A 26,531-nucleotide genomic window follows, 5' to 3' on the forward strand; every position below is an offset into this window, starting at 1 on the left:
AGGGTTCTTATGAAGCTTATCTCAGTTCCTTGATTTAAATGCTAACTATTTGTAATATCCAGAGGTATCCTGCCGACTGCTGCTCTGAATAGGAGCATTTCTGCCTACATCCCCAAGGCTTTTCAGCTGCAGAGCCCTTTGGGCAGCCATCTCCCAGCTCCCAGTGTAGTTCTGACAGGGGATGGATTCTGGGAATGTACAGAGTGCTTCTGTAGGGCTGCAGCATGACTGCTGCATCCTATCTCCTTTAGTGCTGTCCCTACTGGCCTCAAGCCAAGTTTAGCCCTTGCTGAACACAAGAAAAGTCCAAGTGTTTTTTGGCAGAAATACAAACCACTTGGAGCACTTTGGCGTATGGATGTGAAGTGTTTTACAAGCGTCCTTAGAAGCCCAGCACAGCTCTTCGTATCATAAATTTCCGTACTGTGGACAAGCCTTGAGAAAATACCTAGGAGAGAAATGGGAGGCAACTGACAGCATAATTACTGGTTTGGGGAAAAAAGAGGCCAGAAAGGGAGGGGAGAAGAGATACTTGTTGATTGGCCAAAATTTTAATAGTGCAGTTTGACCAGGAATTGGAAATCAGAGGGGAATTGAGCGCATTTCCATTTTGAGGCTTGTTTTTCCTTAGTGATAACAAAACCTAAAAATTTGCCAAAATCAGAATTAATTTATTTTATGAAGTAAAACATTTAAATTTACTAGTACCCAAGTTTTCCCAAATTTCATTTTGGATTTAGATTTATTATGCTAACCTTATTTTACTGTTACTTCCATACCATAAAATCCTCTGATCTCCCTTTAATTTGCATGGGGACAATAAGAGTTGTCTGCAGAGATTATATTGCATTTCTGTCTGTACAAAGTCTCTGCATCATTACATTCTTCAGCATGCTAATGTTGATACTAGTATTTTCTGCATGAATTTCCACATTTTTATTCCTCAACCGATGCCTTGGATGCAACCATAATTTAATTCCATCAGAAGTGATGACAAATGTTCTTTGGTGAATCTGGAAGATGATATCAGAATACACTTTGTGTGCAGCTCTCTCATAAGTACATCAACAATCTATTTCTCTTGGCCTGATAAAAAGGAAAACTTCCTGCATTAGAAAAATATAAAAATAAAGTGGCTACACTGAGTTAAATTCTTGTCTCAGTTTCACTATTGTGAATCTGGAGAGAGAAAAATAAAGAAGTAATATGATTTTTTGTCTTGCCCATCTGTATCACTTAAAGACTCACTGGTTAAATTTTAATAGCTATGAAGCAGGACACATTTGTGAAGCCTCTTGAAGGTTAGTGGGTAGCCAAGACAATGAAGCAGTGATAGAATGACCCCAGTTAACAGGTTTTATCTTGACAAGGAACTTAGTCCCATCCGCTATAACGAGTTTAAAAGTAAAATAAAGAGAATCTGTCAAGGTCTAAGGAGATGTGGGCATCACTTTTGAGTATTAGTAGGGCAGTTTCACAGAGCTGAGGAGGCTCAGGAAAAAAGTTGGAGGTCTGTGCTTAGCTCTGGTTCCTCTGTTGCATTCAGACCACACCAAGCACTTCCCACCACTAATTGACACAAAATAGGATATCAAGCCAAACTAAGCCAAATGGTAAAGCAGCTTTATACCCACTGCTTGTCAAACAGGACAAACTCTCAAACATGGGGCAGAGAGCACACAGAGGTGTTCTGCCTCCTGTAAACCTATAGAGACTATATGTGCTCTCCCTACATGCTGCTCTTTTACCACATGGGGGTTTTGTTGTGAGTGAACCTAATGATGGTCCCTACTTATTCTTGCTTTTTCTTTCTTGAGAAGACAGAGCAGCCCCTGTGTTGAAAGCCACAGCTATTTACTGATTTTTTTATGGTTCACAAAGTAATTCTCTTTGTTTCCTATAATTAACCATGTACTTGCAGTTAGAAGAGGTATCACTGGTTTATTAGAGGAAACTGGAAGCAGAGAGAAAATCTGTGAAACTATAGGAGGGAAAAGAAACTGGTTGAAACTATGGGAGGGGGGGAAACTGAGTGAGAAACAAGTATTCAAGAAGATTGGGCATTCCATGTGTTTTTCTGGCATGGTGGCACTTTGAAGAAGGTATGGATGTTTTTTCTCTGAACAGAGGAGACAGGCCCCTTTAGTTCTGCATCTAGTTCTGCCAGTAAATCCTCAGAAAAAGAGAATAACAAACCATCGGACTTCAGAAAATTAGAACAACTTTCTAGAGGCTGGAAAGCAATGTGAATGAATGACTCCAGCATGGGGAGAAGCAGCACAGGGCAAACTGTGAAAGGGGGTGCACTGACTGAGACTTCCCTCCTCTGCTCCTCCTTCCGATGTGGCTGCTCCTGAGTTCCAAGTTTCTCTAGGGGCTGCTTCGTCACAGACCATCTGGCAGCTGCTCCTGGAAGCACTGCTTACCCTCTGCAGCCAGAAGGAGGTGGGATATCTTGCTCGTTTCACCAGGATTTACCAGCATGGCGTAGTCAGACTGCAGCTGGTTAAGGAAGACTTGCAGGAACATTTTGTCCCCTGGATCTGAAGGATTGTCAGTCTTCAAGGGGGCAGTCGGAGCCTTTGAGGAAGGAAATGGTGGCACTGCTAGTATTGGAAGATGATCATGAATAGACTTAATTAGAATGTCTGTTTAAAAGTACACTACTAGAAACTTCAGCAAGGTGCAAGAAAATTTTTAAGGCAGTAACTAAAGACAAACCTTTGGGTTGGCCCCTTCAGTTATTCCCAAATGCTGCATGTGTGGGAGGAATTATTGATACACAAACTTAGGAACACTGAGATGTGGGATATAGGCTACTGTTGATAATGAAAATAACAGTGGTATTGATTGCTTCACCTTCAACAAGTAGGACAGGGAACAATAAGGCAAATGGGGACACCCCTCTGCATGGTGAACAGCCAAATATCAAACATCAGTAAAGATTAAAAATAATTGTCATATAAGCTTAGTATTTGTGCTTTGATATAGACTGAGAAGAAGGCAATTTAATCAATTTGTTATACTCTGTGTGATATGCATGTCTCAGAAGTTTGTTGTTTTGAAGCTGGTTTTGAAAAAAAAAAAGAAAAAAGTCAAAGAGATTTCATTTACAGATAATATGCTAAAAGTCAGTATCAGAGAGGCCTAGAAAAATATATTTGTATGTAGATGGTAATAGAATTTAAAGTTATAGGACTAGAGAATAACATGGTAATGAGGCTGGCCAGACAGGTAGGCAAGATTCCTTTCAGTGTATGGCATCAACATATACCATTCCTGCCTCCTGCAAATATTGTCTATACACTCTCAATTTTTCTTGTGAGGATATCTGGACTAATATTACTTTGGGTTTTTTTATGTATCTGCAAACTTTCCTTCCTTAGTGATGCTCAATTTATTTTAATTGTGGTTTTTTTTTCTTTTTTTTTTATTTAAAGATTATTAATACATAGCACATCAAGCTTTGCATAAAATCCCTGTTAGAGCAGTATATTAGACTATGGAATCTGCCACACAAAAATAAGATAAAGACAGTAGTTTGCTATTATAAAAATGTGGCCAGCAACAATTCACAGCCCCAGCAAAGGAAAAACTGATGTTGAAAATTGGCACATTGAGACATTCTCACTGTTCAAGTCCAATTATCTCCTTGGTAACAGTTCTTTCATTCATTACATATTGTGTTGTCAGAATAAACCATGTAATAGTGCTGTATCTGGGTCTGTACTGCTCCAGCAAATATGGAATATGGAAGCCTAAGTATGCAACCTGCTAACCATTTTCTTATGCTTGCTGGAAAATTAAAATATCCATATGAATCCAAATCTGTCAGACTATATAGTACTCTTCATTTTTCATGTGTAACTTTCTTTTAAGATACAAGTCCTCAGAAGTTAATGGATTCTGAGTTACTTACTGTCTGCTGAAAGAAAAAATTCTGCCTGGCCATGATTTAAAATACCCCTCTCACCAGTAAACTGTGATTTTTGCCATGCTAATAACCCCATTCTAATGAACATGTTTTATACATTTCAAGCTTTTACAAAAATTGAGCGGACTTTACCCAAAGCCCAGGTGTAATACGCTGAGGTGATTTACACAGCACCCCAGACTCGAATTAAGTGGTTGCAGCTTTGTGTGCTGAAGGTATAACTTGATGATGTTGATTTTGTGGGATTTTTTCTCCTGATTCCAGCTTGACTGTAATTAGGATAATGGCTGCTGTGGGCTGAGAGTGGAAGAGGCCATTCATTCAATAATTATCAGGTCTAGTGTCAAGGAAACTGCTACATGTGAAAAAGAACAAGGCAGAGCTGCGCTATTATAGCCCTGTGTACACTGCTATCTGTTTTGGGCCAAGATCCAAAAGCATTTTGTGGTCTAAAACAGCATCCAGAGATTTCAGCTGGGATAGGAGCCCATTTCTCTTTGTTGCACAAGCACATAGGAAGGGATATTCTGCCACCCAAGACTTTCCAATCTTGCTACAACTACAGGCTTTAAAAGGGGATGGAAAGATGAAGGCAACTGGTGCTGGAGCACAGCTTGTATGTGACTTTGACATGACATCTCTCATGAAGTCATGGCAGCAGTGAAAGAGAATACCAGAATATTCATCTCTCAGCTGGTTCCTTCTGGACAGACAAAGAATCTAAAATACAGCTTTTGGAGCGAAGGAATTGTGTCATGTAATGCCACTACAAATAGAAACCAAGAAAGACATAATGTAAGAATGATGGGCATGGCTCCCTTGTGTAAGAGAGAGTATTACCATTTGTAGCAGGAGTTGTGTGCCTTTTAGGCTAGAGCCTGCCAGCCTGCTTATATCCTGCTTCTAAGTTATTGGTATTAACTTGGCATGTTCTGTCAGTCATTACCTTCAATGTCAATCCTAAGCTTTTCTTGTTAGTAATAAAAGTGAGAGCATTAGGACAAACAGCGCTGCTGTGTATGAAGTAAATAAGAAGTCTGCCCTCCTCTGATAAAAGCTACTCCCTGTTAAAGTTATGTTTGCTGCTTCAGCTGCTAATGGCACCCCATGCACGGGTGAGTGAGTTGAAGGGAAAAAATTAGTGTAGGCATATACTTATCATAAAGTTATCAATTTTTAGGTTAGTTAGAGAAAAAGTAAATTGAGGAATGAGTCAAAGATGTGATACTAATATTAGTATTCACATAATGCCTGAAAGACCAAGTATCTGAATGTCCCAGAGAAAGCAGTGTCTCCCAAAGTCAGATGAAGCATCAAAACCAGTGCATATGTGATTCAAAAATGCTGATGGGAATGCAATTGTACTGACACGGTTACATGTGTGTGAACCCATGAACATGTGATGATTTCCTGCATCACAGAGCTGATGCCTGCTTGAGCCATGCTGTGCATGGTGCAGCTGACCCACATCTGGGCTTACCTTGGCATGTACAGTTGTGTAGTTTTTTATCCATGAGCACTTAAAAATGTTCCTAGCCTTAAAGCTCTTCGGCTACACGTGGTATGTATATGTTGGCTGACAAATGCACACTCTGCAGTGCGTAAATGGTTACTTAGGAACAGTTACACTTTTCTTCACCAACTTCATCTGGAATGTTGACTGAACACAGACATCTTAACAATTGCAAGGACTGCCATGATTGTGGGACAACAGGTCCATGAAGAGCATGACATTATTTTTATACTGGACTCTTCAGAGGAAACTGCCACAATCAGAAATCCAGTCTTGGACTTTCTGCCATTTGGGGTATTTCTGTTTTATCATCTGACAAAAGAAAAAAATCACTCATAGCACTGCTTTTCTGCTAACCCTTTCCAAGTTTAACATCAATGAAACTTGCTGGGTTTTTTTTTTCTGTGATGGCTGAAAAGAGAAGAGTTTCTCATTCAGACATGCTGGGAAAATGTTTTAACACAGAGCAAAAAGCTGCAGCCTAAGGAACAGATCTATAAAGGTCTGGGAAAAATCTTTCACAACTACATGTTGAAGCAATTTCTCATAAAATGATAAAAAAGAAAGGGGTTGGTTTTGTAATATCTTGTTAGGTCCTGATTACTGTTTCAGTATTACACATGCTGTCACATGGAAGAGAAGCGTGACATCAGCATTTTAAAAAGTAACTTGAGTGATCATTCAAATACTCCCATGTAACTTTAAGTGTACAAAGAATGCCATTGGATGACCATACACCACCCACTGGAATCTCAGTTAGAGAGAGATAAGTTAGATAAGAAATTAGATAAGGTAGATAAAAAATTGCTGAATCCAAAAAGAACAAAGGTTTCACTTCCATAGACAGTCATAAAGTCACTGAAAATGCCAGTGTATTTCTAAGCTAGCTGCTGTCCTCTGTAACTTCAGATGTATTTTAGGATTACTAGTGTTGAATTTGTAAAGAACTTGAGGTTTAATACAAATACTAGAATCAAAAGAGAATTACAGATATGCATATTGCAGGGTGCTTTCACAAGATTCTGATACTAGAAGCTAAACAGAAATTAAAGTACTTCCAAAAGGAATTTGAATAGGGAATAGGGATTTTCCCAGCCCTGTAATAAGTTTATCAAATCTGTTTGATGTGTGTTTTTGAAGAGGACAGAGAACCCTATGTTTAAGTTTTAAAATAATTTAGAGATCCAAGTAGGGCACTATTAACCTTCCACATCGGCTTTTCTAATTGCTGTTGGATCTCAATGACTTTTAACCATGGACTAACCCTGTCTTCCATGATTAAACCATGGAAAAATTCTGATTCATAAAAATACTGCATATCCATGCTAATACTAGGGCTGTAAATTCTAGGCAGGTGGGAATTTATATCAGCTCCATAGAATTTATAGAGGTGTCTCTTTCATTGTCTCAGCTAAAAACGGATGTTTTCTGCTAAATTAAAGGCATTGAGGGAGTTGGTCCTGATGGGACTGAGGTTATACTCTGAGGCTGACAAGAATAGAGGTTTTTCCCTTTACAAGTGAAGCTTCTCCATTTCACATGGTCTTGACTTCCTAAATCAGCCTTTTTCCTGTGCAATTGCTCTGACCTTACTTTAGTTTCTCCAGCAATGGTTTAAGTCTTAGTAGCTGACAGTGTTTTAAATACAACAGTGCTTGATCAAAGTAGATCTAGATTTTCAAAACCTACCTTTATTACTTGCTCATATTTTTGCTATGCAGGTTATTCTTCCTGCTGGTATGATAGGTCCTGCTGGTGAATGATCGGACTTACCTCGATGGGGTAAAATACTCCAGGTTCTTCTTTCAAGACTTTTTCTATGTATTAAGCATGTTTCTCTGTTTATTTACTTATGGTTGTACTAAACTTATTTGATTGACCTTATTTCCAAAGTGACTGTGGCATGTATCATCCTTTTCAAGTTAGAAGTATCACAAAAGACAGAGATTTCTTGGGGGCACCTGAAATGACATGGACATGAGGGCAAAAGAAGAGACTCGTAGAAAATCTTCTTTCATAACTTCTTCCTCTTATGGGATAAAACATAACAACAACAAAAACAACAACAATAATAACAATAACAGCAACAATAATAATAATTGGTAGCAGCAGCAATAGTAGTAGTAGTAGAGGTAGTAGTCATCTCCTAAGGGCTGGAAATTCAGTGCTCTTTAAGTTACAGGAAAAATAAGTTAAAAAATAAAAAGGTGAGAGATTATAACCCCTAAGCTGGGGATATTTCTTACAGCATTTCTTCTGCCCAGCTCATTATCTGTATGTCTCATTGTCCCAGTGCTGTGTCTCCCACAGAGAGTTAAAAAGCAATAAACAAATAGATCTCAATTTAGCAGCAAATCCTTCTGGGAGGATATTGTAAAGCTGGAATTTTTCCATCTTCCAAATTTCCTGGTGATTTTGTATCTAAATGTTTTTCACATATGAAAGTCTTTTCATATCAGCTTGACAGGAAGCGTTGCACATACCACACTACTGAAAGCACCTAGAGTTTAAAATGAGAGATGAACAACCTGGCTTAGCAGGGGATGCAGTCTGAATTCCTTCAGTCATCAAGCCAAATCTCAAAATGACCCCAAACTAATTTGTGTCTGGCTGAATGTTGTCTTTGAATCTTATGTGTTCCAGGGTCTCCTGGAGAAAAAAGATAGAAGTGCATTCCCTCTTATGTAGGGAAGCCCCATAACTCATGAGATTTGAAAAGAGCATCTGGTGAAAGCCCAGTAAGGGGTTGAAAAGGATGCATAAAAGACAGAAATAGGGCCCCGGTTCCTCAGAAGCTGTTTATCCTGTCTGCTAAAATGTCTCTTTGGCTGTTTCTCTGAGGCATGCCATGATAGTAACAATGCTCTGTGCTCTTACAAGAGAGGTTGGTGAGGGAATAGAAAAAGTAAGGTAGTTCCCTTTGCTCTAAGGCACCCTCAGTGAGTAATACATATGAGTCTTCACATTCAATTCCAGCTATCTTCAATAAAGGGATTGTTTATTTGCCACAGGGTAGAAAAACAAAGGTAAACTAAAGAAGAAATAAACAAAAAATAGAAGTTAAGCAGACTGTAAGCACAATAGACCAAATTACTTCAGGGATACGTTTGACCCGGCTAAATATATTATTGCAAAAAAACCCCGTTCAAGCTGGGCATGAAAGCTGACATCTTAAAGCTTGTTTAGTGTCCAAAGTCAGGCATCTAAATCAAGAATCTAGAATGAGAGTGCTTAAAAAAAAAAAAAAAGAAAAGAAAAAAGAAAGAAAAAAGCAATCTTTCCTAAGGTGGTCACATATCTGCAGTTCTCACAAATGCGAGCAGTACCTGAGGGGAACTGTGTTTTGCACCTTTACAGTTCAAGCACTCCACTTGAAACAACCCAGCACAGAGCTGTAGTGAAACTTCAGGGCACAGTGTCACTTTAGCATCTCTCCTCCCTGCCTTCCTGCCTCTGGAGATGCAATGAAAATTCAGTAAAAGACACAAACGAGCAGTTTTGAATCTGGATTACAGCTTTGCCATAGGAAATGGGTATTTATAAGCACTTAACTGCTGTCCTCATTGTGTTTGTTCCTAATTTGCAGTATTTTTGCCTATGTTGTAGGCTCTCCACTCTCTTCTAGCTTTTGCCATGTTGCTTGTTTAAACACTCTCTCTTATCTGTGGAAGCCGGGGAATGGGCTGCTTCCAAGCAAGGATTGTGAAATATAAGCTGTCCTTTTTCCTTTCCTTTTTCCTTTCCTTTCCTTTCCTTTCCTTTCCTTTCCTTTCCTTTCCTTTCCTTTCCTTTCCTTTCCTTTCCTTTCCTTTCCTTTCCTTTCCTTTCCTTTCCTTTCCTTTCCTTTCCTTTCCTTTCCTTTCCTTTCCTTTCCTTTCCTTTCCTTTCCTTTCCTTTCCTTTCCTTTCCTTTCCTTTCCTTTCCTTTCCTCTTGTGATATACTCTTTCTTTTCATTTCTGGGAAAAAGAAAACTTCCAACTCAAGACCATTTTTAAAAGGGATTTAAGTCACATAGTTTAGATCTAAAATTGTACATTATTCATACTTTCAGTTGATTTCAGTGGGAAATGAAGGAGGTAAATAAGAGTTATAAATACTTTTGTCAACCTAGAGCCCATGTTCAGTATTGCAATACATCTCTCCCAGTCAATCAAATGGAGCTGTACCAGAAAACTCTCATTTTTACTGTAAAATTGCCTTAGCAGATATTGTGGAAGCTGCATGATCTGACCTGTGCATTTTAAGCAATATAAAGCCCATTTTTCTCTCATTATTTCACATTCAGTTTAGGTTTACTATCTTTTTGTGTTGTTTACAACATTAATGGTTTGCATTTAATCAAATAATTCCGGTCCAGTTCCATTGTATAAATTTGTTCTCCAAGTGTTCACATAAAATCCTATTAGTGTATTTTCTCTCAGCACATTTTGGGATACAATGGCCCATTACTATGAAAATGGAAATAACTGTACTCCCAGGCAGGTGAAGTGTTGCGTGGCATTACTGCTGTGCTACTAAATTTTACACTCACACTTTGTTATACAGTATAATTCATATCAGAAATGCAGGATGGTGACTTGTCACACGTGGTATGTGCTGTGGGGTGTTTTTTTTAAGTTTTAGCAAAAATCAATCTAGCTGCATGAGCTGTGAGAGCAGGAGCTCCCTCCCCCACCTCTTCCATATGTTCTGAATTAACTGCTGCATTCACATGAGCAAAACAGAGCTGGAAATAGAAACTGGAGCCCAGATCCTCCTTTGGCATAAACTGCATAAACTAGTACAGTTACACTGCAGCTAAAATGCATGAGTTGATGTAAATAAGTAAAAATATGGCCCTTAAGATTTCACTTATTTCATAGTCTTAGCCACTAAAAGAAAAGCATCTGTGCTTTGCAGACTCCAAGCCCACTGCTGTAAAAGAGGATGTCCCTCTGAAAGTGCTGCGCTCTACATCTTAAAAAGTCGTGGTAGAAAATTTAAGAAATGTTAAGTCATTAAGTTTTATGATCTTTATATGCTTTCACAATACCATTAAAATTGCTCAGACTAGAATATTAAATATAGAAAATGAGGAATCTCAGCTGTTTTTTTCAATGTGTGGTTAAGGACACCATGCTAAAGCAGCTGGGAAATCCTGAGAGAGCTCTGAAGCCAGGAAGGGTTTACTGAAAGCAATTTGTGCTTGAATAGCCTCAGTTCTTTCTGTGGTGAAGTGGCAGGCTCTATGGATAAGTGGAGAGCAGTGGATGTTTGCCTCAAATTTAGTGAACCTTTTGACATACCCTGGAAAAACATCCACATAACTTCACTGACGAGATAAGGTCTGGATGTGCAGTAGTAGTTAATGGCAGGAAATTGAATTGGCAGCAGTCTGGTGTTCCTGGGAATCTGACCTTGGTGTTGATCCTGTTCATCATCTTCATTAAGAGCCTGGGTGATGGGCTGTCATGGATGAGTCCTCTGCAAGTCATGGATGGTACAAGTCTGGGGGATGCAGCTGGTGTGCTGCAGGGCAGGGCTGGCCAGGGAGGAACCTCAACAAGCTGGATGAGTGTGTAGTAAGGAACATTGTGAGGTTCAACAAAAGCAAAGGTAAATTCCTGTGCTTGGGATGGAATAAACCCATGAATGGACACCAGCTGGAGTTTACTGGTGTACCAGCAGCTCTTCAGAAATGGACCTTGTAGTCCTGGTAGTGTTAAATGTGTCAACACTGTGTTTTTAAGGGGAAGAAAGCTAAACACATGCTGGGCTACAGTAGCAAGAATATATTCAACAGGCTAAGCAAAGTGATGTTTCCTTCTGTTCAGTACTGACAAACCACACTTGGAGTGCTGGATCCAGTTTTGGGCACCTCAAAAGAGTTGTTGACAGAATAGAAAGAGTCCAGAGGAGGCTGCTGCTAAGACATTGAGGAGATTGGAGGATGTGACATACAAGGAAAATCTACATTTTTATTTTTGTGTCTAATTTCAGTCTTTCATTACCTGAGGAAGCATTAGAGGCAGCACAGAGCCCGGTTCTTCTTCATGCACTAAAAGGGGATGAAAGATGACAGCAATGAGTTGCAGAAAGGGAAATTCTGACTAAAATATTCTCAACACGAAGTGCATTGAGACAGATTCACGTGCATGGAGGTGTATCAGCAAGGTCCATCCATAGCTGATGGTGTACAGAGTAATTTCTAGGGAAAAAGAAGAAGGTAAGAGAAGAAGAAACAGACAGACAGAAAGAAGGTGGTGGTAAACTGCTCATGGGCCAGCTGGGAAGAGAAGTGATGAGGGTCCCCAGAGGAACACCCTCCTGCCTCCTATGCAGCAGGGTTCCCTTATAGCAATTTTTCCACAGTAACTCTGTAGTTTCCTCCGGCCCTTGCTCAAACTCCTGGCTGGTGGCTCCTGCTGAGGAGCATTAGCACTGCCTGGGGAGTGCTTTGATGATTGGCAGGTGCAATGCCCTGCTTGGTAGCTGAGCTTTGTGGATGTACATTGTTGGTTCTCTAATGCAATCCAAATGCTACAGCTGGAGGGAAAAGGGGAGAAGGGGAGGAAGAAGGGGTGACTCTCACACCAGCAGAACCCACCTCCCTGCCACAACAACACTCTCACTGTTTGCAGGTGCTTGGGAGAAAGAGCATGAAGCAGCTTGTGAGCAACAAAATAAAGGCACCATGGCAGAGGCTCTGGAAAGCACTGGTGTGAAGAGGATTGAAGTTAGGCAGGGAAAATGAGAAAAGGAGATCTACATCATTGCAGGCAGAAGGCCTTTTGCAAGCCAGCAGGCCAAGGCATCTATGGCACTGTGCAGCAAGGTTTAAAGGGAGAATCCTTCACTGAGAGAGTAGTGTGGCACTGGGACAGGATCCCAGAGAGGCTGTGAAATCTCACACCCCTTGGACACCCAAAGCTTGACTGAACAAGGTCCTGAGCAACCCCACCCAAAACTAGCCTTGTTCTGAGTGTGGGTTTGGACTAGGTCATGCCCAGAGCCCTCTTCCAAATTCCCTATAATCCTCTGTAATGAGTGGTGTGTACCATATACAGTGTACATATGTTTCAATTGGTGACTAAAGGCTTAAAAATTTGTCAAAAAATTCCTGTAGGAGAAGACAGAGATCATGCTCACATTGGACATATTTTGATCTTCATAGAAAGATGATTAAAAAAAGATTACTTTAATTGACATAATTTTTATGGGGACTTAATCTTTTTTTCACTTTCTTTGGATTGAGACTTATGAAAAATGTAAAAGATGATTCAAGCATAAGTACCAAAGACACTGAAGGTTTTACAGCTATATTTGACTCAATAGAGAATTTAAAGAAAGCTATAATAATGAAGCTTTCTTAATATCATGAAATCTCCTTAATAATACTATTCATAAAAATATAAGTGTTTACTGCTTGAACTAAATGCCTCCCAAACATTAAAAAATCATCTACACATATCATTTCTATTTTCTTTCTCAAGATTTCCAATAGATATTATTGGAAATATGGTCTTTTCCTAGGTTTATGAAAAAGAACAAGATCAGGCAAGTAAATTTATGTAGAATATGCATCTTCAGGGAGTTATGGAAATGAAACCTGAAATTTTCTATTTACTATAAATCAGAGTTCAGATAAATGAGGCCCTGGAATTCAGTCAATTCGTGTTAGGTTCAAATTTAAAAACAGCTTCCAGTACAGTGACCAGACATTGTGCAACCTAGCCAGCTACATTACAAAAAAAATTCATTAGAGTTACAGGTCCTAACTAGCACTTGAAAACTGCAGGAATTATTTTTATATGCTCTAGAAGGGAAAGTGAAAGAGTTATGGAACTGGCGTCATTCCTGTACAAGTGCGTGGACTAAAAGATTTTTGTGAGCAGGAATTTGGGATGGTGTTCTAGTCTATATCAGCTGAAGGAAAAATTCCTACACAGTGCTAGATCCACTTGATGAGAAAACGAAATGCACAGTTTGCTTATTTAGTGCAATATTTCCATCCTGGCAGAATTTTAGAAAACGTGGGGATTTGATTGGGGTTTTTCCCCACTTTATCTGATTTGCTACATGAATATGACTGATGGATACAGACCACTATAAAAATGATCAGAACTGTATTTTGCAGGAGGGAATTATTCCGTCCATTTATTTATTTACATGATGCAGGGTGGCCCTAGTGGTCCCTACAAATAAACACAAGAAATCAAGAGCAAACCATGGGATATCAGGCTTATGCTTTCTCCATGTTTAAAGCTAGCCAGGGGCACAGTGTCATTTACTCTGATAGAAATCCAGCTGCATACCATTGCCTGGGAAGAAGAAGGAAGTCTCTGAAAGTGCTGTTGGATACGTGCAGACTCATACTTAGCCTATATATACAAGAGTTAATGTATCTACTTTTTCTGAGATAACTGAGAAGAATAATTTTTTCCCTTTACATTTTGGTTATACTTATTATATTTTTGAATCACTAATACTTTATGGAGAGATAAATCAGAACAGAACCCTTTGGATGTCTAATCCTAGATTTAGAGATGGGAATATAGTAGTAAGGATATCCAAGGTTGTTTTGCTTTGCCATTTTGTCTCCTGGTCTTTTGTAAATTAAATTAGTATGAATGAGACTGTTTGGCCACCACTTCCTCAGATAATGGAAGAGAAGGTTGGAGGGAATCTGAAAAGACCAGCTGGTTTTAGCCCATATCCTTGATCTGATTCTTATTCTTATATTGAATATTAGAAATCTGTCCTGACTGACCAGTTTTTATTGTCAAAACTTGGGGTGCTGTACTTACCACTGAGTGATCTCTTGCTTTCTACTCAGTCTGCTATCAACTATGCATTGCAGCATCTGCTGAAGTAAGTTTGATGGAAGAACTGAAAATGCAGGAATAACCCAACACATACAGTTATGTTTTCCTTGTTTTCTTCTTCATTGCAGAGATCAAGAGAGGACTAACTAATATATTCTATTGTTAATTTGCCTTTGTAAGATATTACTCCCTGAGCCTTGAGATAGAAGGGTATATCTGCTGCTAATCCAACCCTCTCGAGGCATTTTAGCAGCTAATCTGGTTGAATCAAATCAGTCCCGCTGCATATGATTAATTTTGGGCCAATTTAAGTTTTATTAGTCATGGGTTTCCGTCACCTACAGTTGCGTGACTATAATTGCCCTTGAGCACACAGAATTCCTTTGTAAATTTGATTTGAAAATACATTGGGGTAGCCCCTCCTCTTCTTCATCTATTTGTGCACTGGTAATCTTATCATGCCCAGATCGTGCCCTCTTAAATATAGGTTGGCAAAATAGGACCTTTACAGGCAAAATTGGTGAGTCAGTTTGCCTTCTAATTGTGGGATTTCTCAAGTGAATTTAGTGCTTTAGAATGTGGTGCCTATGGCACCCATGAAAGGATTAGTTTATGAGGGCCAGCTCTTAGAAACAGCCCAACAATAGTGCCTTATCCTCAGGATCACTTATCAGTCAATGGGAGTTTGTTCTCAGGAGGGCCAGAGCCAATGGGTAAACTCCTGTTTATGCTAGCCGAGGAACTCTGTCTTCAATGTTTGGATAAATTATCACTTTGTATCCTGTCGAGGTAGAGTAGTATGAGGAGCTTAGAGGAGTCTTCAGCTTTTGCTCAGGCAGCTTTGAGTCGCTTCACTCCTGTGCAACAGAATAAATTTATTTTCACATGGAGATATGTTGCCTCATCTTATGCTTCCCCTTTCCCACCCATAAATCCCCTCCAGTTGAACCAAGGAAGCTGGAGCTTTACCAAGAATTGCATGGGTCTTATGGGATCAGGACAACCTGGGAATTCATAACAAAGAAGGTAACAGTGCCTCTAATGAGTGCCAGAAAAAATAATGATTTTTTCTCCCATGGTAAGTGAAGAGGAAGTGACAACTCACTTAGTAACAACAGCGTTGGTTTTGAGAGCTGGTTTGGAACTAATGTTCCTGGTACCATTACACCACTTCCAGGCACCCATCTGGCTTTGTGTGGACTGGATTTCTGCATCTGACAGTGAACATTAGGTCCTAGATGTTTGTGTTTGATTGGTGTGACTTGAAAAACTGCTCCTGGTTTAACAAATATAGGGTAAGAACAAATGAAGGGAAAGCCGCACTATCTCTTCTAATAACATTCTCTCTTCACTAAAATCCCATGCAGATGTTGCAGACATCGGTGGTATTAATATTATGGGACTTAGCTGATGCTAAGAAGCATTTGGGAAAACCTTGACTGACTGGCTCAGGCAGTTGCTAATGAGGATATATCACTTACAGGGATATGGCAGAGCAAAGGGGTTTATTTCTCAGTGTGCTACTGCCCCATCTGAGAGATGAGAAAAATATTCAAGCAAATGGGAAACATGAGGAGTTGTAAACCTCTGCCCTGCCTCAGCCTTGATGATATGAAGCAGCTAAGAATGGTTTCCTCCCTACCTTATCACAGCATAAAGACACTGTGATGCTGTGAGCTGCAGGAGGGACCTTTTTGCATGGAGATCAACACCCAGGGGGAGCAGCCTGGAGAGAATACAGCCAAGAGCTGCTATCCTAGGCAGAGCCTGATGAGAAGTGGCTTGAGGCACCCAGGGGGCTTCCCTGTGCAAAATACTCCCCCCGGATGAAAGAACAGGAATGTTGCTGGTTTCAGACACACCAAAAGTTTCAGGATGTAGCTCTGCCTGCCTCTGCGGAAGCAACTCATCATCCCTGTTACCCTTGAGACTTCTGGCTGATGTATCCTTCTTCCATTAGCCACCTAATTCTCTGAGGCTTCTCTGGGAAGGAATCATTCTGCTTTTCTCAAAGAACAGGAAAAGAGATTTATTTATTTGTTTAGATGTTTTTCTGGGCTGTGCTTTTCCCTTCTGACAGTGGAGGTGGTTGGAATGTGTGAATAGAGATAATGTGGACAGATTGATCTGCACTAAATGAATCTCAAGACAGTTTCTGTGAGAAACCTATGAAATGTCTTTATTATTTTAAAAGAGAAAACTTCAGCCACAAGATTTTACCAAGGATACAGTGACTTACTGTGTTATGGACTCCAATAAACCTTGGATTCCAAAATAGATACAGTCACTATGAAATCATGTTCATGAAATCTTCAGATTTATTCCCGACCTTGGAGTGTATTTGCAAGTATACGATTCTTAATAGTATGTTTCACCTAATACAACTGAATTCTTGTGTTGTCATTGTGGGAAGTAATGTGGCATTAGGTTTAGTGCCACTGAAGCTAATGAAGTTCTCTGGGGACTACTCAACATAGCCAAAATTGTTTTAACCCTAGTGTGATGCTGAATAACAATAATTGTTCAGGATACATGCTTTTCACCATACAACTCCCTCAAATGTTTCAAAAAAACAGTGTTAAATATGGTCTTTAAGTATCTATGTTTTTCCATCCATAGGGAGAAAACCCAATAACAAAACCTCAGCTGTGAACTTCAGGGTTAAAACATTTCTGCATTTCTGCTCATGCCCTTCATGGTATCTTTCAGAAGGAGGGTAAGCATAACTGGAAACCCGTAAGCACAATTTATATGCATTTTAAATGGGCTGAGCTAACATTCAGTTTAATTGGAAAGAGTCCTGAGTGCAAAGTAAAGCCTTCCCACACTGTAGAAATCCATATGTTAAAATGCTTCTTTTTTTTTTTACAGAATTTCACAGCTCTGTAGCCAAGAGTTGCTAGAACAAAGACCCTGTGCCGTCCTGTTTTGAAAATAAACAAATTGACAAATCTGTTCTTTGTGCCACAGCCACCAGTTCCTCAGTACATTTGCAAATGCAGAAACATAAAACTGAATAATCTGCTTCTCTCAAGACTGCACATTCGGCAATTAAGGGGGTATGTTTGCAGGCAGGCACGCTGGGCATTAGGCACACAACTATTAACAATAATAAGAATTGGGCATTTAATTCCCTTCATAGGGATGAAAATGTATCTCTGGTGTTTAATGCAAGCCAGTGTAGTATTATGTGATAAACATGGATCAATAGCAAAGGATTTTTAAATTTAGAATGCTGTTCCTCTACCACAGAGTTGGCAACAGAAAGTGTTTCCCAGTAATAGAACCAGTTTACCTTTGCTGAGACAGGACCAAAGTTATCTGAGGAAGTAGCAACACTGTCATTTATTTTAATGAGGCTCCAACAAATGCTGTTTCCGCACTCTCGGGAAGGTTCCAGTAATGCTATAAAAAATGAAAAACCCTAACAAATGCTTGAGCATGTCTGTGTTTATATAACCTCAGATCATGGCGTATAACAGGGCCCTATGTTCATGCAGTAGCAGAGTTATTTAACCATGTGTGCCTGCCCTTGTTGAATATTCAGCTTTTTAGTCCAGCTGATAAACTGATTGTCACGTATCCTTAGGTGATTCATCTCTTTGTCGAGCACTAAAACCTCAGATTCAAACTTCCCCAGATGGATATTGAAAAACCTATTGCTTTTAGGACATAAGGGATTCATTATCCTCATTCCTTTCTATAGCATTTTTATACAACCTTTTGGTCTGCCAGTCCCATCCTATTCAGGTGGATGAAAAAATCCTCCAATTCAATTTTGTTGTGGGGTTTGCCAGTGTGAGAGAGGAGAAAAACATGCCAAAAGTGATGCACAGGCTCCATTTACTTTAAGTTTGTATCTCATCAGCCTAGCAAAGCCAATGGGAAACTTAATTTCTTATCATGAACATTATTGAATTACAGAAGCTGTATTTAGATCAATCTGTTCATGCCAAAATTATTAGACTTCACTTGGAAAAATTAAGTTTTTGACTAGAAATATCAGCTGACATATCAGCACTAGTGTTAAATGTAATTACTTTAATGCACTCTTACCTGATGCTGAACCACTCTTACCTGATGTTAGACCCAGTGTCTACTTCTGACATTTTAAAAACCTGAGATGTTTGTTTACAAATATTTTTTTTTATCAGGTAATCACACAGTCTGGGTTAGACAGATATTTCTGTTAGGGGAGTGCACTTGACCATTTTTTTTTCCCCTGCCTATGCCTCTCCTCTCTTCATGCTAGTGCAAGTTTTTGGTTAGGGAGAGCTTGTTCAAGAAGCCAGTCTGGGAAAATGAAGTTCTAGAAAAGGAGGAGGGATATTTAGAGAATATAAACAGAAGAAGCAGCAAAAGAAAAATTATGCAATGGTATAGAACCAGTATAAGCATGTGGTGAAAATCTAATGTTCTTTTAGCAGGCATGTGTTTTTGAACGTGCTAGTTCAGAGTTTCTTTACAGCAATGAGTTGTCATGCCTTGTCACATACAAAGCTGTGGGTTTATTATAGATTAACTTGTGACATTTTTAACTTTCCTGAAGCAATTTTTAAATGGAAGTTAGACTAAAAGCTTAGACAATGTTTGTTCCACGAAGCAGTAATTGATGAAAAAATTTTTGATGAGTAAAAGTTATGGACCTCTTGTTGGCAATTAAACCTTATTCATGGAAAAATGTCATGCTAGGAAACTGGGGTTGTCGTGCCTTATGATTCAGAAAGAGTGGGCAATGCTTCTAGCAGTGTGAAATGGAGCTTGAGCTCAGCAACAAAATAATTTCTTCTCATACACCAGCAACAACTTATTCCTGATGCCCCTAAGGAAAAACCAGCTTAAACTGGAAAAGAAAAATCAGAAAAGCACAGACTTTTTCTGCGAAGTATAGTAAATGACACTTGTTAACACTTGCATTTAAGGTAGCAGTCTGTTTACTGTAGTCCACAGAAAGGTTTATAATCTGCATGGTAGTTTTTGATACTTCTCTTTTACAAGAAACCACCAAAGATAAAGCATGATTGAAGAATTCTGTGGTAAAGATGGTTGTCAGTTGCCCTTTCACCTTGTCATTTCTCTATTGTGAGCTTCAAGAGAAGGTGATAAAATACCTTGCTGGCAAAAATGCTACATTGTGTGGGATTTTTTCACTGTTAAGCTCCATTTTATAAATAAAAGCCAAATTCCACATGTGATGAAGCCTTTTTATTCTGTTGTGGTATAGGCTTGTAAAAAGGTTAAGCTAAAGTGGTCTGATTCTATTTTCAATGTATACTCTATAGACAAAAAGCAAAAAAAGGATTTAATAACATTTTTATTAAAATCATGTCTTTGTTTGGCAATTTCAGCCTGTAAAATTGTATAAATTGGAATATCATCCAAGGTTAATCCAAGGTTATCCATGAAATAGTGGCAGGTTTATGCTGTGCTACCCTTCCCTGTGCTTCTTAGATAAACACAGTGTGTATGCAATACATGACTTTAAATATGTAGAAAAAAAATACCAATCCCTTTGAAGCCAGCAGAAGCTTTACCAGCAAAAACACCCAGGCAGTAAAGATGCTACAAGGGAAAAGCAAGACCCACTTGATTGTTTAGATGTTTATTAGTGGTCAATGGCTTAATGCAGAAACTGCTCCTATTTGCCGTAGCAGCAGAACAGAATTGTTTTCTGTCAGAGACAGTGGCACCCAGGTGAGGTGTCTGGCCAGGTGTATCGGGATACAGTGTAAAACATGGATCCATGCTTTACAAATACCCCTGTCTCACTGCTGGCCATGCATCTGCTGCTATTTCATTACTCAGAGGAATTAAGGAGCCCAGGCTGCTGTCCTGAGCAGACACTTATCTTTCACACTGAGGAACCGATTGGTGTAAGCTAGTTAATGCCTCAAAATGAAGGGAATTATCCTTCAGAAATAAAGTAGCGATCAGATTCTTCAAATGCTGTGAGTCTAAAAATGAATGACTTACCCAATCCTAGAAATAGTCCTGCCTAATTTTATAATTCCTCTAAATTAGACTAGCCACATGCTTACTGCTAAGCTCAAATCTGTCTGCAGGATCTAACATATGTTAAATCATGTGTCTGATTCCCTGCAACCTATTCTGTAACTCAAAAATGCACCAAAAAGCTGTCCTGTAATTTGCATGATCTACCAGAGACTGAAAACACATTGTGACTGTTTTGCTGAAATTTTCTTGACCAGGAACATTTCGTGATAAATGTGTTTGTGCAAAAACCCATCAAACCCAAAAAGGAGGAGAAATCTGTGTTTCCAGGGAATATTTTACTTTCCTGCAAAGAGCAAAAGTTGCAATGGAAATCACTTTTCTCACCACAGAAATACAGTCACCTCCAAATAACTATTTTTGGAAGTTTCTTGTTATAGCTATAATTGACAGACTGTGAAGAGTTACTTCTTTTGAATATGTTGAACATTAGTAATTCCTTTTCTGATTTTGTGAAAATGCAAAATTAAGTGTGATTTTCAAGTATGTACTCTATTTGGAAGGGAGGTGTTTTATAGTATATTGAAGCTAAGAAATAAAATTCAGGTCACACTCTTGAAGGACTGCCCTGATTTCTTTACAGACAACTGATTTCAGCATTTAATATTAGCATTTGGATAAGTTGCAACCTGAATTTTTACTCATGGCTCCTTGACTTAAGCAGCTTTTTTTCTCCTGGATACAGTCGCACAATGCTTGGTTTCTATACAAGTGAGTGGGGAAAGCTCTTTCACAATGCTGGTGCAAAACCCAATTGACGTTACTTGTAAACTATCTGGCTTGGGCTGGCCAACCAGTTCCTTCTTTCCTTTCCTAAGAACTAGGATTCAGTCTGCATCAGGCTGAAGTGGCTGGTAGCTCAGGAAAACCTCAGACCCTGATTGATTTCAAGGTTAGTCATCGCACAGCCCTCAGCTTGGTGAGTGTTACTTCCGACCCTGCCCTCTAATTGACCTGGACACGGGGCTTGTGGAGGGAGCACTGATAAGGGGTGAATGCCAGTTCAGCTGCATGCAAGCTCAGAGCCAGGTGACTGAGTCCCCCAGACCTTGTGTATCACCTTCTCCACATGGGTGATGCCGCAGGCTGTGGCCTTTATGCTGAGGGTGCTGAGCTGGAAGCACCAAACCTGTCCCTTTCAGTGCCTGGTTTGCTTCCAAATGTCACTGGTTTTATAAGGTAGCAGAATCACTCTTTTGACAGGTCTAGAAGGAAAAAGAGTAAAAAATAATAGCCCAAGCAAATGAACAAAAAAACCACCAAAACCCCACAAAAAAACCCCAAAACCGCAAACAAAACAAAACCAAAGCAAAATAAAAAACCTCAAACAAAAAAAAAAAACCCAAGCCTGGAAAAAAAAAGCTTCTGCTTTTTAAAACAGAGAAAAGTCCCACCTAGTGTACTCCACTGCAGAGTCACGCAGTGTCAATGCTTACCCTCCCATAATCAGTTGTTAGCTATCATCTCCCCACTTTGATACTTACCTCTCACCTTCTTAATCAAATTGTCATAAATAGGTCAGGAATTCTTGCTACTGGTTTTATTCAATAACACCTCTTTATCTCTTACTCGTCCTAAGTCCCATCCAATTTTCTCCTACTTTTCCATGTGCTCTGTTCTCATGACAATCACTTCTGTTTGATTGCTGCTACAAGGCCTTGATTGCAATTCTTCACTGATGAAAGAGTGCCGGGAACTGGGGATTAGGGTTGTATTCCAAATTCTGCCAAAAACATCCTGACTTCAGGCAGTGCATTCTGGATACATGTTTGGTTATACAGAATATTTTTTTACTCCAGAAGAAAAGAATAAACAAGAATCAGAAAAATGAATCCCAAAATTATTTTATATATTTCCCGGCAGCATTCACGGGCTATAGCTTACAATCATTTTAAATCCATTTTACCTCTGATAAGGTAGTGCTTCTCTTGTGGGAGGCTGGAGGTGTATCCCTGTTAATGATTGTGGGATTGTCCCTAACAAGCTTTCCCAGAACAGGGCTGCTGTCTGACACCAGCCCAGTAAGTGTGAATAAACCATTAACAACCTTAGTTCATTTACAATGGACCAGGTTGGTTTGGGTTCCTTATTTCACTGTGGCTTCATTTTTGCAGATTGAGTGTATTACAATAGGATCTATCTTAGTAAAAGTATTGGCTTTTAATTGTAGGATTATACTGAGTAATTCCCAGCTCCCCCATGGGAATTCAGCTGTTTTTCCCCACTGACTAAAAGGACATGAGATTTCTACTTGTTATTGCACAAGCCTGGGAACTGGCAGGTCCAGCTTTTATTCCCAGTTGTGTCTGTGATTTACTTTGGGATTTCCCAGCGCCTCAGTTTTACCCGAATAATGGCGTTACTTACCTTTTGATAGGAGTGCCAGGAAAATCCCTGGGTTGTTTGCTGCTTCACTGAACATGAAGTTGCTCTGCACTTACTGAGGGCAGATCAGTCATTCAACTAATTCAAGCAATAGCTGGAGACACTGTGATTCTACAGAAGGTTACAGCCTGTGTCTTGGTGTGTAATGTTGTGCATAAACTGAGAGTCACTGCTGTCCCAGCTCTATTGGGTGCTTTCTCCATGGTTTAAATGGGAGCATTGGAGGATGCTGAGGCAATCTGAGCAACTGAATCTTATAAGGCTCTCTGCAGCATCTGAACTTCTTTGAATCTTTCCTAATTAAATATCCAATCTGTTTAAAATATTCCCATTGTTTTTGTCTACCCCTCCACCCCACCTACACGAGCCAATATACAAACATACATTCACACACACTCTTTAGACTGTCAACTTCTCTGCCTTCTTTGTCCAGGCTGACAGAAACACACACCAAAAATACAATTGCCAAAAATCCCAACTATTGGGAAAAAAAGGGAAGATTTTAAATAGCTGTTCCTTTCACATAAATCGTTCTAAGGGATTCAAAATGAAAAGACACCTTTGTTTTTATTCAGGAGTGATATTGTGAAGCTAATTAGTTATTAATTTTTTTTTTCCAACACCCTCCTGTATATTATCATTATGCCAAGAGTAGGTGTACAATGCTTCCTCCTCTATAGTGAAATTGCTTAGTTATATAATCAGATTAAGATGACTAAGGAGAGAAGATAATATTTGGAAAATGCTTTTAGATTTCAGGAGCTTTTAGTCCCACATATATATATATATATATATATATATATATATAATATATGTATATACATGCATAATGTCCATGCATACATATATTCTCTCTCTCACACACACACATATATATATACACACACATGTATATAGCTATAGCTCCTTTGCCTCTCCACTGTGCACCAAAAAGACTTTCATCATGTCCCTTTCACAAGCTATTTTATGTCACAAAACTTTCTTCTCTCCAATTGACCAGTTTTAATTACTGTTACCTAAAAAGGTACAATAAAATAAGTATCGGAGACCAATTACTTAATCAAGCCAATAACAGGTTATACCAATACTGCTCCACTGTGTGCATTCATAGCACCAGCAGAAGCTTTTGCTGTTCCATCTTTGTTATTTTTTTTTGCTTTCTACCCTGCAGCAGAAGCAGCAGTAGCAGCAGCTCTGATTGCGACAACCAATAGATATGGTTGGCAGGATGAAATGTAAAATAACAAAACCTACAGTCTGCCTTGCTTTGTGGATAATATGCTGCAACAACCAGCCATTTCCTGCCTGTGGCTGTGTCAGCTGAGCCATCCACAGTCCATTTTTTCATTGGTATTATTTTTTTCAGTGCCTATGAAATCTGGAATGGGACACAGCATGCTTGGAATGTGGCCAGTATCCTGTTGAGTTAGTAGAATGGAAAGAAAATAAAAAGTACTCTGACCCAATTTATTTGACTAAATATACTGGGCCATAACAGCAAAAGCTAGGAATGTGTTTATTCTTTGAATCATTTTTCAGATGAAGTGGTTTAGGACAATAGGTTACAAACGGAGATGGAGATCAGGTAGTGAAACCTACTCATCAGGCTATCAAACATCTCTTGGCTTCAAACATCTCTTTATATCCCAGGTCTCAAAGATTTACAAGTAGGTTTCATTTTTCTTTTTTGTTGTTTTTCTACATAATTTAATTTACCTGAAAGTTTCTGTCCACCTTTTCTTTTTTTTCCTTTTCTTTTCTTTACCTGTTTCACATAAAGCAGTTAAGCAAAAAACAAACAAACAAAAAAAAAATCAGTCAGTGTATTTTTCCTTTCTGTGACAAGTACCAACACTTAGGATTTGTGGAGATTGTGTTCCTTACTGTCTGGTGTGAGCAGAAATGCAGCTGCATGCATCTGGAAGTGAGGAGAAACATAATAGCACAATCAGTTAGTTTTTCAAATGCAAAGTGGAGGGTGCACTTAAAACCTGATGGCAATCTAAACTGAACAGCTTGTGCCTACCTTTGGCTCCCCCACACCTGTGCCATTCATGCTGCCATCCCAGGCAACAGTGCTGTTCCAGCCAGGAGCGTGCCAAGGGGTGGCTGCTCTGTTCCATGAGCTCTGTCCCAAGAAGGACCAAGCAAACCCTGTGACCTGCTTCTCAGTTTCCTCATTCATAAAATGGGGACAAAGATCTGCCTGCATCTTTTCAGAACACCTGGGTATATCTGATTGCAAAGTGGCAGGACACAATGGGATCCAAACAGAACTGTTCTCCAATGCCATATGGCCAGACAGGTTGCCAGCATTCAGAGATAAAAAAGCCAGATTAAATTATAAAAAGGCCAAACCCAACAAAAACAACAAGAAAGCCAAAAGCCCCAAGAACAAACAGCAATTAAGGGCTTAATTTAGCAATAATAATCAAAATGGATTTCAGAAATGTGTGGCCAAATAAACATTCCCTTGCAGCACCCCACCTGCCGGTACTGGCAGAATAATAATAGTACCTGCAGTACTACTCCAGTACGTCCCCGCTTTTGTTGTCTTCTTCAGATCTACAACCTAAGGTGCCTATCTTACTGCTCTCCTGCTTTTTTTTTTAGCTTCTGCTTCCAGAGGTCCCTCCCAGAATGTTTAAAATCTCTTTAAAGAATTATGCACTAGGCATGAATGAGAGAAAAATATCACCAGCCATGTGAATTTGGATTTGACTTGGTCCTGAGCTCTTGCCTCATTCAGAGATCATTCAAGGTGAATCCTGAGTGTTTTTGGCAGCCTCTGTCCTCAGCACTGAACTTCTTTGTCATGGGACAGAGAGGCCAAGATCTGAAGAGACAGAAGGGAGGGATCAAACAGCTGAGGAGGGCAAAAAGGACATTTTGATGAAACTTGTAGATGTTTCTGTCCAGGAGAGTTTTCCTTTCCCTTATGACCACAGAGGAAGATGAGCCAAGGTGCTTTAAGGTATCCTGCTTGACTTGGCAGAGGAGTGAAGAGTGGTCTGTCCAAAGTGATGGCTTGGGAAGTTCTGAAGACAAAAGCCCAGGCTAAACCATGCACTGCTATTACTCCATACAGCCCCAAAACACAAAATCAGGAATCCCAGGGACCCAGCAATTCATGGGTTGGACTCTAGCTGTTTTTCAGGGCAAGGGCTTTCCATGCAGGAGTTTCAGAGGCAACAGCTGTTTTATAGAACATTCCTGTTAGCAGGGCTGAGTGAGCAGAGCTAGAACTGTGGTCATACAAGGTCTGGGCAACAATTTCAGGGAAACACTATTATTTGGTCCATTTTTATTTCAAACAAGAGGTTTCTTTGCATGTGAATCCCCAACCAAAGTCTATTCATTGTAAGAACTGACAGAAGCGAAACCAAGTGAAGGAAAGCAGATGGCTGAAACATGTTGAAAAGAATCAATAGCCCCAGTTCTGATGCATCGATATTTTGGTGTGGACACATTCAGAATTGATGTTTAAATGTCAGCTGGGCCCAATTTGCAGCATTTCAAAGCTGCCTTTGTGTTTTGAGTTCAGCAGGACTGAAGGTCAGAAGTTTTGCTAAGTATTTGAATCCAATGGTACATTTTACAAACATGCATTTTTATTTGAAAATATATTCTTTTATCTTGTTCCACTGGTATAGCCAAGGTGGAAGACCATAGAGCAGGCATAAGTTCAAAGCTTGGTCAAAGGATGACAGTTGCTTATGTTATCTTGATTTTAACACTACCATTATTGCTCCTGAAAAACTAGATAGCTTCAAGTCTGATTTTTTCCAGTGTAGAATTATATTGTATTAATAAGTTCCTTTCTGTCCAAATGCATAAAGATATTGTGGCAAATAAAACTCTTCACTGATTTGGTTGGTTTTG

Source organism: Ammospiza nelsoni, chromosome 1 (assembly GCF_027579445.1).
Source record: "Ammospiza nelsoni isolate bAmmNel1 chromosome 1, bAmmNel1.pri, whole genome shotgun sequence".
Lineage (NCBI taxonomy): Eukaryota > Metazoa > Chordata > Aves > Passeriformes > Passerellidae > Ammospiza > Ammospiza nelsoni.